Source organism: Leuciscus leuciscus (genome assembly GCF_965113295.1).
Source record: "Leuciscus leuciscus genome assembly, chromosome: 12".
Lineage (NCBI taxonomy): Eukaryota > Metazoa > Chordata > Actinopteri > Cypriniformes > Leuciscidae > Leuciscus > Leuciscus leuciscus.
Window position 1 is genome coordinate 26,030,755 of NC_138736.1, and position 15,262 is coordinate 26,046,016.

The window sequence follows — 15,262 nt, forward strand, 5'->3', positions numbered from 1 at the left end:
CTGACCCCTAGAGGGGTGGGGAAAAGGGGTGGTGGGGGGGGGCGGCCGACCCCCCCGCCCCCCCTGTTCCAACGTCTATGGCCATTTGTGATATATTTTGAGATAAGTTTGCTGAAATGATTAGCAATATGTGAAAATTGCTTTGGAGCCACTGGTGCAGACTAGGTAGCATACAATATCTTATAAAATCTCTATAAAATTGGCTAACTTTATATCAAATAAGTGACCTTTGCATCATGTCTAACTTTATATTTATTACACAGCAAATGAACCAATCAGAAGATGGACCATTTTCTTTGTTCAGTCTCACCAGATTAAATGTATCCAGGTAAGCACTGCAGTAAAACTCTCACTAATTAATTCATACCAAATCTAGCATTCTAAACAACTTAAGTTTATATTTTTGCATTATTTTGATATTTTATTAGGCAGAAGACTCTCTACCATTGCAGTCCCACCTGACCAGGAAGGTCCTAATATCAGCGCACAGGTGGGTTAACTACTGTAGGAAGGAGAACGATCATCACACAGTGATTTCTTGCATGTGTCTTACTGTGTATTTGTCTCAAACAGGAACCCCTTCACTGCAGACAAGCTGAAATGGGCTAAAATCATCGATTTTATGTCTTTCTCTCTATGGATCTCAGCATTTTTGGACAGAATTTAGGATTTGTAAGTATTAAAATTTAATCTGGCATAATTTAATTTAGTTATTTTGAATGCTATTTATTGACAAAAGCTGTTTACATATATATATTCTTAAGTTTTTGTGAAAATAATAATAAAAATTGAAAAAAAGGAGGTTAAAAATAATTTTACACTAATATTTTCTCTCTCTCTCTCTCTCTCTCTCTCTCTCTGTGTGTTTTATATAGTGTTGGAACCGGGATCTCCTCTGAAGGACTGAGTACATCTGTGTTTGTGGACACGCACACAGACCAGGGAACATTCTGATATTGTCAATCAAGTTCTGAACAGGAACCAATCTTTGGAGAAGTTCATTTATCCGCAAAGGTGGACAAAAACATTGTGTTGGCTTTTTAAAGATTATTTTGATGATGACTTTTACTCCTATGTTGTAGAAAAGATGGAGGAGTAGACAGTCAGACATTGATAATAATAAGAAATGTTTCTTGAGCATCAAGGAGACTTCTTTCAAAAACATTAAGACACTTAAATACTTCTTTTGGCCACCAGTGTACATGAATCCAACAAATTTTTGGAAATAAGTGAAATTATTTTTAAGGTGGGGTTATGTGTCATGTATTGTGAAAAGAACTGTGTTTTGTCCTGTGTTGGACATTTCCTTTTTGACTGCTTAATGTAGTCAAATATTCTGCAGTTTTATGAACGTAATGGTTGATATTTCATTATAATACTTGTATAAGCTAAACAACCAATGACTCTACATTCATTTTGTCAAATGCTAACGTTTTGTTTATGATTTTATGTATGTTTTTAACAATGTGTGCAGTGAAGGACAGCACATAATGTGTTAATTTAACACGTTTACACATCTTTGTGCTAACCTTTCTGACATATTTACTTTTTTAAAATCATTAACACAATGAATGAGTTAAAATTAACACAAAAAACTTTATCCCTAAACTCACCCATTAATGTGTAAAAATTTCACACATCATTTCCAGCATTTGCAGACTGTTTATTTTGTGATATATATGAAATGTTTTAAATAAAAAAATTGTATTTTGTGATAACTTTGTCTAATTGGTTTGTATGTCAGTAGTACTTATGTAGGATAAAAATAAAATTAATCATATATCAAAATTATGAAATCTAATTTATATTTAGTACAAATAAAAAATAATTACAGTAGTGTACTGATTAGCTTCGTTTTTACAGTAATGCACTGTATTACAAAATTACAGTGCCATGTACTGTAAAACTGAAATACGGTTTGGTACCGTAAATCTTAATTACAGCAACTTACTGTAAAAAACCCTTGAAAAGTCTAACAGTGTATAATTACACTGTTGAAGATGTCATTTGTAGTTAGTAATACAAGTAACTTACCCAACTGTTATAATATCAGAGGTGAAACTGGAAGAACAGTATGTTATTCAACCTAATTTTAATTTTCATGTAGGTGCAATCCTGCAGGCATTAAAAGAACATGGCAGCAGCTGAAAATTAAATATAAAAACATAATTCAATCAAGTAAGGCTTGAGCATATCATGGGTGTAGGCTACCTGACTTTACAAACATTTGACATATTAAATAACTAAATAGCATCCAGTGTCTAGTGCAGCAGCATTTTCGGCTGAGGGAATTCCTGGAGGGACTTCAGAGCCAGTCACTCCCAAAGATCCAAGGGCCTCATAAAATGTAGAGGTTTACATATGTGTTGTTTTTTATATAGGCTATTTTTGATATTTCCATTATTTTACTTTGGGTTGGGTTTGTTGGTACCAACAGATTCTGATGGTAATATCTGTCTTTTGGAGCCTCCTGTCCCAACAGAACCCCAGGCAGTTGTAAGTAGCCTACTCAATACACCAGAAATTATGACAAATAGTGTTATAAACAACACATTCTCACCCCAAAACGTCACATACTGACGGGTCTTGACCAAACGGCAACATACGACGAAAAGGGTACCCCTTTAACGTCCATGTGTGACGATTCGGGTTATGGGTAGGTTTAGGTATGTGTTAGGGTACCGCTAGGAGGCGCTGCTGGTGCGCTTATGTCTTCGTCTCATATTGACGTTATAGGGGTACCCTTTTCGTCGTATGTTGCCGTATGGTCAAGACCCGTCAGTATGTGACACAGAGAGGCCTACAGAGGTAATGTTAATATTATGTGTCTACACAGGACGATAGGGATAAATAGTTTCTGCTGCCACAGAGAGGCCTACAGAGGTAATGTTAATATTATGTGTCTACACATCAAACAATCTACACATTCAGATTTTTTCACATTTTTATGTGGAGTAGCCTAAGTTTAAATCTAAATATAAAAGGGTATTCTTATCTCTCCCCCCGCCCCCAGGGTGTGGAAGAACAGCAGGAGGATGGTCCATCAACTTCTGTTGCACAGATGAACACAGTTCAGTGATTTTCAGTAAATGCCACAGTTTAATTCTGTAGAATTTGTTTAGAACTACATTATGTAACTCTAATCTACTACTGTATTTTCAGTTTCCAGTTAAGGAGTTATATAGACTTCATCTTATAAAAACAAAATAGAAAAAAACAGCAGTAAAAATATCAATATTTTTTAGTAATAAAAGATAAATTTTATTAATAAAAATGTACTGAAAGAATGAATGAGGTGTTTAAACACCACTTCCTCTTTAAAAAAGGGGAGGAGACCGAAAAAAACCTCTGGGTTTACCGAAGAAAACCTGCTCCCGACCAGGTTAGGTTCACAGAGTAAGTTACCATGGTAACTGACTCTGAGTATAAGTTACCTTTCTTTCAGAAACGGGCTTGACTTACTCTGCTTTCTCAGGTTTAACATACCTCCCATTCTGAAACAGAAAACCCAGAGTTTCCCTCATTTCAGGGTTAACATGCTCGGAGTTTTCGCTTAACCTCCTTTCTGAAACAGGCCCCAGGTCGAAGTGCCCTCTGATGGTAATCCCGGACACTCTCATTGTTGATTGTTACACCTTCGCTACCTTGCTATGCGTAAAAAAAAAAAAAAGCAATAATTTGTATTTTTAAAATAATATAAATGCTTGCAAATAAATTGTACCCCCCAAACAGACTTATATAATGTAAAGACGGCTTTATCCAGCATCTACAGCATCTACTCTCTCAGAAACACCATTCTGTTCAGTTTAGTTTAGTTTTCATGGACTTTCAGTTTGTTTTCATTTGTCATGTGTCTTTGTTCTGATTAACATCACTAGCTTAACACTCATAACACTAAAGATTAACACTCATCAGTATCCTTGGTTACTGTCATTATTAGTTCATCCATGTCAGCTGTTAGTTTAATCATATTGTTTGAGTTTGTGTATATATAGGTCAACTTATCCTCACTCTTTGGTCACCTTATCCGCACTCTTTGTCTAGTATGGTTAACACTATGATTTGTGTTTGTGTTATTTGGAGCTGTGCAGAAGGTTGGGGGGAGAAGGGAATGGCTGGCCACCTTTGAGGGGCAGATGCTCAATATACAGATGGCTGTAATCGAATCGAGTGATTTTCAATTTGTGCTCTGATTAGCATCAGGACAATGGTGTCTCATGTCTATGGGTCTGGGGTCAGAGGAAAGGAGGTCTGAACTTGAAGAAGAAGATCTTTCTGAAAAAGGCAGCCGGACTGGACTCCAGGATGATTGATTAGACTTCTGTGTTATGGACATGTCTGTCACATCTTACAAAGTCTAGAGAAGCGTTTGACTGAGAGGCCGCTTAGGCTGTGCTCCCATGCACACATGCCAGTACTCACTGACTCTCTTCCAAAATCTTCTGAGCTTGCGGTCAAACGTCTAAAATGAGCTTGCAGCATCCTGACCTACACTCTTAAAAGAGATTAAACCTTTGGGGTTCAAAAAAGAACTTTAAAGTGCAAATATGAACTTCTAACTATAAAAAAGGTTCAAAGTTGAACCTATAGGTTCTATAATGATCCACTGATTTGGCACATGTTGTCAGTTAATTTTAGAACCTTTGTTGTAGCAGAAGGGTTCATATAAGAACCTGGCCTGTTGTCAAGGTTCCTTTTTGAACCTTATAAGATGGACTGTAAAAAAAATATTATTTTGTTATTAGGCCCTTGGTTTGTTATTAGCCCCTGAACATACAAGAATGGAACTTTTAAATTTGTACACATTCAAAGCACTTGATCATTAAAGATGCTCCATTATTGTTGTTCACCTGTTAGTTTAAAAATACTTTGCACAATTATAAGCAAAACTACAGCCCTCAAACACCCCTGCTTTCAGGTTGATAAATGCAAAAAAAAATGTATAGATAAGTCAATAAATTATAATTCAGTAAACATTAATCAACAAAGAATTTCAGTAAATTGCAAAGTGAACTACAAACCTTTGCTCTTATATATACATACATATTACATATTACATATACAGTACATATTTTTTTACATAGTTTTCTTTTTTCTTTTCTTTTTTTTTTTGATACAGATATAGGCCTAGTCTATTGAAATGTTAGGCTATTAATTAATTACTCTTGGATTCTTCTAGCAAAAATGACATCCAAGAAGTAATAATAATATCAATAATAATAATAATAATAATAATTATTATCATTTTTTATTATGCATAACAATAATACTCTTCTGATTAGCCTATTTTTTTCATATTAATAATAGGCTAATAACATGTATAGCCTACCTATTATTATTATTATTATTATTATTGTTATTGTTATTATTAAAAGTTTTGAAAATTGTAACAATGTATTTGTTTCCACCAAAAAATCAGAACACATAAACCTCAATAACATATCATTATTTTTAGCCACTTTAATTGTACCAATACTAAATAATAACAATTCATTAGTAATTTAATAACAATTTTATGTAAATCACAAAATCTGCAATGGTCTGTGCAAAAAAAAACAAAAAACATTTAAACCGTTACTTTGATGCGCAAGACGCAAGCTGATGGACTACTAGAGGATCGACCGGAAATATTTTAGGTAAGTCACAAATAAAATGTCAAAATACCTATAAACCTTGATATCTGCGATAATATAATGAGTGTAGTGTGTCATAATAAGGTTTGAGCTCATTTTGTGACTCTTCTATCGACAGTAAGATCGCAAAATTGATTGGATTCAGAGCATTGAAAAAAGGTAAGAAAAAAACAAGAACAATTTGTGCCTCTTGTTTGTTCACTGCCTCTTGCACAACCTCGGGCACCATGACTTGCCATCTCTTTTCTCCTCGCTGGCACCACCCACGCTCGCTAGAGGACCTCCTCTGTCAGCCGCAGACACTTGAACTTGGCCCACAGTCCCTAGGTGAAGAGGGCTGCTACCTCCTCCCATGGTGGCCATTGCTGTGCCTCTACTCACTGCATCACAGGCCGTAGGTTCGAGTCACAACTTTGATTCTCTGCCCATTAAGTGATATCCACTTCTTGTAGCTCTCGACAGACCGGCTCAGGCTCATCGCTTCCATCTACTTTCCGGCTAAGCTCCAACTCTTCGGCTTCTCTGGGCTCACAATACCTGCATTCTTGCACTCTACATGGACGTCTCGACAGGGTGTCTGCATTACCATGCTGTTCCCCTGCACAATGCGTAACAGTGAATTCATAACTCTGCAATTCCTTGAGCCAATAAGCCACCTGGCCCTCTGGTACCTTGAAAGTCATCAGCCACTGCAATGAGGCATGTTCGGAACATATGGTGAAGTGCCGATCGCAACAAGTAGTACTTGAAGTGCCTGATGGCAGAGATTGCCGTTAACAGCTCTCGCCGTGTGACACAATACCTCTTTTCAGCTTTGTTTAGCACCATGCTGAAATATGCTACTACTTTCTCTCCGTCTGGCCACACTTGGGACAAAACAGCACCTATTCCATCCCTACTTGTATCTGTGTCAAAAACGAAGGGCAGTTGGGGATCAGGAGGTGCCAGAATGGGTGAACACACCAGGGGACACCTCTCACCTTGTCCTCCGCCATGACAATCCCTTCACTGCCAGTGCGATGCCCCAAGAAGGTCACCTCTCTGCTCAACCGCTGGCATTTATTGGGGTGTAGCTTCAGACAAGCTGCTCTAATTGTCTCTAGCACTCCCCTCTGGGCTGTGATAGCTGAATGGAATAAGCTCCGATGTTGCCAGTGCTCCAAAAACACCAGGCGTTGCAAAGACCAAAACAGAGGACATTATATTGCCACAGACCTCTACCTATGCAGAAAGCCGTCTTGAGTCGAGCTTCTGGCGTCGGTGGCACTTGCCAGTACCCACGCATATCCAAGTCCAATGAATGATGAAAACCAACAAGAGCCAGCCACAAGATCCAACCATTTGTCCAACTATTGTCTTTGGGACCATGACCACTGGGGATGCCCAGCGATTCTCAGAAGGCTCTATTATACCAGTGCACTGCATCTTCACCAACACCTGCTCTCTTGCCAACCGAAGGGCATACGTCTTGGCCACTATCGTATGGGTGCCACATTCCTGTGTCGATGTTGTTGCACCAGGGAAGTCTGACACAGGTGCCCTTCATCACAGGCAAAACAGTCCTGGAATTCCACCAATAGCTGCGACAAAGTCCGATCATTCGTACAATGGGATTAGCAGCATACAAATGTTTCATAAATCACACATGAACCCCGTCGTAAGATTTTTTTCTGCACTCAGATCTGCGCTCGTTTCTACGTTAGATTGATAAATGAGGCCCACTGTCACTCAATATTACTATGGTAATGCCCTAAATGAGTCCTACCTGTCGTAACATTCCCTTCTCTGCCACATCGTGTTTGCCCTATGTCATATGTTTTGTTAGCAAGCTAACACTCAGTTTGTACTTTCTATTTTTATTTTTTTTAACTTTTATATTGGTTGTTTTATTACTACTAATATGTTCACTGTGTGGATACGGGAAGCATTTCCACATTGAGACTACTACATTGCATTCTATAGTGGGTTGTTTGGGATTATTCACGCAAGGACTAATGTATTTGTTTGGGAGTACATGGTGGATGGTTGTCGTTTTGGGACTATCGTTTGATGCGCACTGAATCGTATATCATCATCATATCACCATCTTCCCCTCTTGTTAAAAAACGCAACTTGATCATCGAGAATTAGTCAATTACAGGCCAATCTCAAATCTACCCTTTTTGTCAGAGATACTAGAAAAAGCAATATCCTCACAACTATGTTCCTTTTTAGAAAGAAATGGTATCTGCAAGGATTTCCAGTCAGGATTTAGACCATATCATAGTACTGAGACTGCTCTCATTAGAGTCACAAATGATTTGCTCTTATCATCCGATCGTGGTTGTATCTCTCTATTAGTGTTACTTGATCTTAGTGCTGCATTTGATACCATTGACCACAACATTATTTTAAATAGACTCGAAAATGATGTTGGCATTAGTGGAATTGCATTAGCATGGTTTAAATCGTACTTATCTGACCGTTATCAGTTTGTAGCAGTAAATGAAGAAATGTCTTATCGATCACAAGTTCAGTATGGAGGCTCAGTATTAGGACCGTTGCTGTTCACTCTGTACATGCTACCCTTGGGAGATATCATTAGGAAGCATGGGATTAGATTTCACTGTTATGCTGTTATTCAACTCTATATCTCTTCGCGCCCCGAAATTTGCCAATTCAAGAAATTAACGGAATGCATAGCTGATATAAAAAATGGATGACTAGTAATTCCCTATTAGTTTCTACACTGTAAAAAATTTCTAACCCTCCCAAATAAAAAATTTCAAGTGACCGATAACATCTAAATTTTTCAATTGGCCCACGTGAAATTCTTGTTGCAATAGTCTGTTAACATTGGCTCAATGAGAAATAATACGTCAGACTAATTGAAAAATTTAGATGTTATCGGTCACTTGAAATTTTTGACTTGGGGATGTAATTTTTTTTTACAGTGTAATGATTGGACCAAAAAATCTCTCCACGTACTAACCTAGAATACTGTCTAATAATTGATGGCTTGACTCTGTCAAGTCTTCGTCGTCGGTTAGGAACCTGGGTGTGCTCTTTGATACCAATCTTTCATTTGAAAGCTACGTTTCTAGCATCTATAAAACCATTTTTCCATCTTAAAAATATATATAAATTACGACATATGCTTTCAATGAAAAATGCAGAACAGTTAGTTCATGCATTCATGACCTCAAGGCTAGATTATTGTAATACTCTTATGGGTGGTTGCCCTACACGCATAAAAAACAAACTACAACTGGTCCAAAACGCAGCAGCTAGAGTTCTTACTAGAACCAGAAAGTGTGACCATATTAGCCCGGTTCTGTCAACACTGCATTAGCTCCCTATTAAACATTGTATACATTTTTAAATATTGCTGATTACTTACAAAGTACTAAATGGTTTAGCTCCCTACTTGAGCGAGCTCTTAACGCATTATAGTCCTTCACGTCTATTGCGGTCTCAAAATTCTGGCCAGTTGATGATACCTTGAATATCAAAATCAACTGCTGGCGGTAGATCCTTTTCCTATGTAGAACTTTTTTGCATTCTTTTCCTGTTATCTCTGTAAAGCTGCTTTGAAACAATCTGTATTGTAAAAAGCGCTATATAAATAAATGTGACTTGACTTCTACGACAAGTACAAAGGACATTCATCAAAGGAAAATCGTGTTTAAAATTGGGCAACGGTCAGATAAAGCTTCTCTTCATTCATAATTCTCTTAATTGTTGTTATGTTGTTTGCCTTTATGCCAATTCTTATTATGACCGCCGCTAGCGTAGCTAGCGAAAGCGGTCATATAGGGATTGTCAAAGTTTTTTTTTTTTTTTTTTTTTGTCACCTTACTGAATTTTTCGTCAACGATACCAGGGACACCGAAACACCGGGGAACATGAAATTTGGTGGGCATGTAGCCCCACTAGACTTCTACGGAAAAATTTCGTTTGGTCCCCGGGGGCCACTCCCTCCCACTCCTTAACTTGACAACCTCTGGGGGTATCCTCTGCTAAGTTTTGTAGAATTTCATCCATGGGGGGGTATAAAATAAATTCATTTATGTGCACATTTAGTGACTGTACACTCATCGGCCTGTAGATAGTGCTGTTGAGCGAAGGGTTGCTGGTTTAGGATGATACTGTCACACACATAGACATGTATAGAAAGGCTAGATAGCTTACCGGCGCTGAGAGCCAATGGGACCCGACGACGTCACACGGCGGCCATCTTAGGACAGGACCGCTCGTCCAGTTATAACATTAAAGTCTATTGTGCATGTAGTGCTGAAATAACTATATTTTCAAACGGCTTGGTGTGTCATAAACGTCAGGGATGCGGCTATTTAACTGCATACTTGTGAAAAATTATAGCCACAAACGGCATCAGCACAAATCATAGCCACGTTAATAAGGTTTGTAATAAACCAAACCGTTTGTAAATCCGTCAAGAATTCAGCAAGTTACGAGCATTTTAGTTGGCGTATGTCACTCACCTTCCGTCCACAGCAGCAGGGAGCAGCAGCGCAGTCTCCTGACCTAAGATGGCCGCCAAGTGACGACACAGCTGACTCCGCCTTGAGCCATCTAGCCTTTCTATACATGTCTATGGTCACACACACACATGCAGGAATACAAACAAACGCAAGCATGCACACACACTGACATCCACACGCACAGACACACACCCATACACACACATACAAATCCACATGCACAGACACACACACACAAACACACACGCGCACACATGTACGCACACATACATACACGCACAGACACACACACACACACACAGACACACACATACACACACACACACACACACACACACACACACACACACACACACACACACACACACACACACACACAGACAGACATGCACATACTATTACTTTTTTTAGGTATATACATAAACACGCAATACAGCCAAATTACTCCACGTCATTTATTTTTGTGGAAAGCCAGTGCAGGCCTGAGCGGCGGTCATATTTTGTACCGCGATGCGGTACATCTAGTTTTTCATTAATCATTTCGTATACCTCATCTGTTTGTTTATTTGGATTGTGTACAAACTTTATTTTAGATAAACACATACATTTACTTCTGTGTGCATATTTCCTTAATCTTGGTTTGATATTATTTAAGGTGCATATATTAAGTGTGGTTGGTGGGCCCCTCCCTTAAAATTATCATTACCTGTGCCTTTTTAAAAAGAGGAGGATGGTTATAACATTTCTAACATTTCTAATGTGTTTAGAAACAAATCTCTGAATTGCCTTTACACAGACTTTATGTTCATTGTGAGACATTTGTCTGCAAAGTTTATAAAATTGAGATCTCTTCTGAAATTTTATGAAACAAATATCAGAACATCATAGCCGCGATTTGTTTCAGAAGAGATTGCGGGCCGCGAAGCAGAAAAATCTGAGCACAGTGTGATGTTGTTTAGATCTCTTCTGAAACATTAGAGGGGACAAATGTGAGAGTTGTTAGAGTATGTTTCAAAAGAAAATGTGAGTGGCAGAAGACTTAAGCAAAAGTCTCCATTTGATGCTTATCTAACCTCATTTCTGTCTAGGAGAAACATTAAAGAAGTTAAAGGTATAGTGGAGGATTTTCTTTTTCCGGGTGGATCATCAAGACTATTGGTCCTCCTAATTGTCAATCATTCTGGTGATATGTTTATGTAAGGCCGTCGTACGTGCTCGTCCCTAGGTAGTTTTCGCTTTCTGCGCATGCGCACTTTCAGGTGTATATGTGTGATGAGCTACGGTTTCAGCCATTCATTGAAGCTTGCCGTTCTCACCGGGTTTTTTCAAAATGTCTGAGGGTCGCAAGAGAAAAAGTGTCTACGAATTGTATGACAAGAAGAGAAAGGCCTCTGAAGAAAGAAACAAGACCAGAGTGTTTTTGGGAGAATATTTCACATACTGGCGTGCGCTAAAAGCACAGGTTGGGCTTCCCACTGATGCCTCAGTAGCGAAGTTTCTACTCGACAGGTAAAGTTTGGCATGCTATTTGGAGAAATCCATTTAAAATCACTGCTAGTAAAAGTTAATGTAAGCTATGATTGAAAAGTACAGAGAAGAAGAAATGAGTTGCCATTAGGGGTATTTCTAGCATTATCAGATACTGAAAGTGTGTATAATCCGTTTTTTTGTTGTTGTTGTTGTTGTTGTTGTTGTTGTTGTTGTTTTTGTTTGTTTCTCTCTCTTTTTTGTTGTGGTTTCCTTGTTGTTGTTTTGTTGCTTTTGCACTATGATTCTTTGTACTATTGTGAAATGAGTTTTTTATTGTATTAATTTGGGGTGTGGGCGCTTATAAGCTCTTTTGCTTCGGCCTACTCCTTTTGAGCAGAATGTTTACTGCTCAAATAAACTAATAAACTAAACTAAACTAAAAAAAACTAAAACTAAATTAGCGATGCTAGCCATCTCTCGTGCACACGTTTAATAGGCGTTCCCTCTCGGGTGTTGCGCATGTGCATTTTTTCAAAAAGTGGAGAGGGCGGTTCTTTTCTAAAATTCGGGAAAATCCTCCACTATACCTTTAAAGAATCTCATTTTTTATTTCTCTTACCTCTGGGCAGCTCTTAAAGGAACACTCCACCGTTTTTTTAAATAGGGCTTATTCACCTTCTTTCCTACATTTAGATAGGTGGGCAAATGCATTTTTGTCTCAGTGCATGCATTGTTTTAGTTTGACAGGGTTGGCGCTAGCTTAGCTTAGCATAATGAATGGAATCCTTTGTTGCCAGCTAGCATGTCCTGAGTAAAAGTTATATAAAAAACAAAACAAAAAACACCTAATTACTTCTTGTGGCCTGCGTATTCACAACAAGTACAAATAGCGATGCAGATTAACACTAGGCGATTTCCTATGCAGATTTTGACTTGGGACTATATTAGGGGGAAGCACAGGCGAAGCACTGCTACTTGGGCGCAGAGATATCACGCCCAAGTAGCAGTGCTTCGCCTGTGCTTCCCCCTAATATAGTCCTTAATATATAAGTCAATATCTGCCTAGGAAATCGCCTAGTGTTAATCTGCATCGCTATTTGTACTTGTTGTGAATACGCAGGCCACAAGAAGTAATTAGGTATTTTTATTTTTTTATTTTTTTATCACTTTTATTCAGGACATGCTAGCTGGCAACAAAGGATTCCATTCATTATGCTAAGCTAAGCTCACGCCGACCCTGTCAAACTAAAATAATGCATGCACTGAGACAAAAATGCATTTGCCCACCTATCTAAATGTAGGAAAGAAGGTGAATAAGCCCTATTTCAAAAAACGGTGGAGTGTTCCTTTAAAACTACTCGTTAGCATAGGAACATTAAAGTCCAACTGAAATCAAAATTGACCCTATTTACTTTGTTAGCGCATATTACTAGTCTTGTGGTGAACAATTAATCCGTGCAAGTTAAAACACAGAAAAAAATTGTTTACCGTCGTAATCTTTAATCAAAGTCTGAAAAGTTACTTCCGGTCTGGAATGGCGTCCCTTCTCTGATGACGTAGGTTTGAGGACTTGGGTTGGGAAACGCTTAACCACTCCCTTCAAATCGTTAGTCTGTAATGAGCGAGAGATGGAGAGGAGGAGCGCTAGAGTAAAACCCTGCCCTCTGTTCAATATTCCGTTTTACTGGGAAATACGTCACAGCACTGAAGAAAAGTCGTTTGCAACTTCCGGTTCACGCGGACTTTAACCACTAAATAAGTGGAATGGTTGATATACTATTTTAAGGACAATACAATGATTTTTTTTTTTTTAAGAGATTTACAAATTACCAATTGTTCTTTTCACAAACCCAAAGAATCATACAGCAATTCTGGCTCTGGCAGATGCACTACTTATACTGCCAAACAATCATTCTTGTGAGGTATTGTCTTTTTGACATAAATGTGTGCATGATCGAGAGTAGGTGTGGTCAACAAATTAGAATGTCTTTGAGGTACTGTAAAACTAAAGCTCAAACATTCATGAACCATGCCCTTATACCAGTAGAATTTCTTTATAAGCATGTATATATTTCAGCCATTAGTAAGCATACAAGCATATTAGCATACGAACCATGTAATACAATAATATATTATTTATTATAATATTTATTCTATTTTGTGAGGAATATTTATTTAAGTACAACTTATACGTTACAGCATCATATTTTGCAGTTAATGTCTTGGGGAGTGTTTTAAAATCAAAACACTCCCCAGTGCAAGACATTAGCAAACAACAACAACAACAACAACAACACAAAGGCTGTTCTAAAACATAATTGGCTGGATTAGACAGTAGGTGGATTTGCAACATTTTTGCTAATCTTATTTTGCTTATTTGTAAATGCATTGAATGCTTGTAAAACTATTTGTCAATCAGCTTTCTGTTTGTGAATCTATGTGCATTTATTAATTAATATTGCAACAACAGCCCCATACATGAATAAAGATCTGTGATGGACTGGAGATCCATCCAGGGTTTCTCTGTAGGACTTGGGATGCTGGGATAGACTCCAGCAAACCTACATTGACGCTGGGGTCCTGCATGTGCCAGTAAAATCAGTAGTCATCCAATAGCAATTTTGGTCTGTTTTCCAGAAAGGGAAACATCTTTTAAACATTTTGTTTGTTTGATTGATTTTTTAATATGTACATCTGACTAAACATAGATATGGCATCATTATATAGCCTATCATATAATTCATCATGATCACTATAGTCACAAAATTCCTGCAAAATTAACCATATCATTAGATTTAATGACAAATCGCATCTTCATCACTGTTAGTCCCTTTGTCTCCCTTTTTCACTATTGGGATTCTTATCCCTTATGAATCCTGTCAAATATTCATGTCCCCCACTATATGTTGATATCCGACATCTACAGTAGCATGGCAGGTAGCTGTCATAACTTGATTAATTTTCAGCATATCCTTTCAATACACTCTGTAAAGTTACATTTATCATCTATTGGTTACACATTTTCTCATCATGTGAATTCACAGGTCAGAATTCATCAAACTTGAACTTTCATACACATGTAAAACTTCTTTACATGGGCTTGCATTTCTGGGCTTTCATTCATATATATATTGAATTCAAGATGAATTATGAAGTTGTTATTGAGATGTTACTGGCTAATTTGTAAGAAAAACAATCAATTATGATAAGTGGACAGTTATTTTATAGACAAAATCTTTACTGCTGGGGAAAAAAACTGTATAATATTCTTTGAATTAGTACTTATTATTAGATTGCAAATTCCTCCAAAGGAACAAAAGGTCCCACAATTTGAATTTCGTTTAATGCACCTGAAAGTCCCCGCGCGCCCCCTGGTGGAGTAATAACTATGTCTCATTACAGGAAACAGTGAACAACATTTGCCGCCCAAATATTGCAGTAATTTTCTTAGAATATAATCATTTTTCTCTGATTCACCCCTCTCCTCGTGTACAACTACAGAAAGATACCTTTAAAATAATACAAGTGATACATAGTTTTTAAAATGGTTCAGTAGTATTTAACGTACACCATTCGCATCCGGCTCTATGATCCGGCTTGACGCGTGGCTGTAATATCGCGTTATTTCATTGTTTCATGTCTTTATGAACACACAACTCTAAAGTCTCGCGGCACTTT

The 15,262-nt window shown here is 37.7% G+C and overlaps 1 long non-coding RNA gene across 1 annotated transcript; it reads left to right on the plus strand.

Annotated features, from left to right (window-relative positions):
- Positions 1-378: 378 nt before the first annotated feature.
- Positions 379-1,333, plus strand: LOC309511580. The gene is made up of 3 exons (XR_014210692.1): positions 379-490; positions 574-672; positions 876-1,333. It is a non-coding gene; the product is annotated as an uncharacterized lncRNA (long non-coding RNA).
- Positions 1,334-15,262: the final 13,929 nt, after the last annotated feature.